The following is a 957-nucleotide window of genomic DNA, read 5'->3' on the forward strand; positions in this document are numbered from 1 at the left end:
AGGCGGCTGACGTACATTTTTAACAAATTGCTATATCATAAATAATAATAATATTTTATTACAACATCATTGACTGTAAATTTTTTTAGTGACAGTTTGTTTCGGTATCTTCTTCCTGGGAATTACAATGAAAATTATGAAGGCCTTGTACCTGAAAACTCAAGGTGTGTATTTGTTGGATGTGTTGAGAAGTACGGCATTAGTAGTAAGTGGTATTACATGAGGGGTAATGGCAGCAGCTGTACTAATGAAGGTACTTATAATATAAATTGTCATCAGTCAATTTTCTATTCACTTCAGTAATAGCCTGGGTCCCAGAAACCTCATCTTCAATTTCTACAAGCAGTACAACTTTAGTTCCAGCATCATCTTCAATTTCTGAAAATTTGGGGGACAAATTTAGCATCAAAAATTGTACTTTAACAGCACTTGTTTATTCTGTGTATTATTATGAATTTAATATTTTTAGCTATAATAAATGACACTGCGGCAGTTATCTTTGGAGTTTTTATTCAAGTGACTCTATTACTCATCATTAGTTGTCTTATTGTCATTGCCTGTACAAGGAAGGCATTTTCTACGAATAAGTAATGAGAATTATTACTTAATATATTTCATGTAGAAATGTAATCGTCGAGATTGAAGATTCTAAAGAATTTGAATTGGTAATAGAAGAATAGACGTATGTACCTTAAATAGTCACTTTAATTTTACACTTATTTATATCACAGTCGATTAATGGGTATAGGCCTGATTCATTTGTTGCCATGCTTCCTGGCAATATTTGCATTTTTATCAAAATGTATAGCAAGTGTAGATGTTCCTAGTGGCATAAAATTGAAAGAATTAATAATTATGAATCTTTTCTAGATACTACCAAGCGAGCACCTAAATCACTCTCATTCATTGCATACCATCTGTGCTGATCTAAACTTTAAGGAAACCTCAAACATTGAT

The 957-nt window shown here is 31.8% G+C and overlaps 1 long non-coding RNA gene across 1 annotated transcript; it reads left to right on the forward strand.

Moving 5' to 3' along the window:
* The first annotated feature begins 94 nt into the window (after positions 1-94).
* LOC109593652 (uncharacterized) lies at positions 95-957 on the forward strand. The gene is made up of 4 exons (XR_002191095.1): positions 95-253; positions 301-414; positions 470-665; positions 871-957. It is a non-coding gene; the product is annotated as an uncharacterized LOC109593652 (long non-coding RNA).

This window comes from Amphimedon queenslandica, unplaced genomic scaffold (genome assembly GCF_000090795.2).
Source record: "Amphimedon queenslandica unplaced genomic scaffold, v1.1 AMPQUscaffold_372_Cont27607, whole genome shotgun sequence".
In the NCBI taxonomy this organism is placed as follows: domain Eukaryota; kingdom Metazoa; phylum Porifera; class Demospongiae; order Haplosclerida; family Niphatidae; genus Amphimedon; species Amphimedon queenslandica.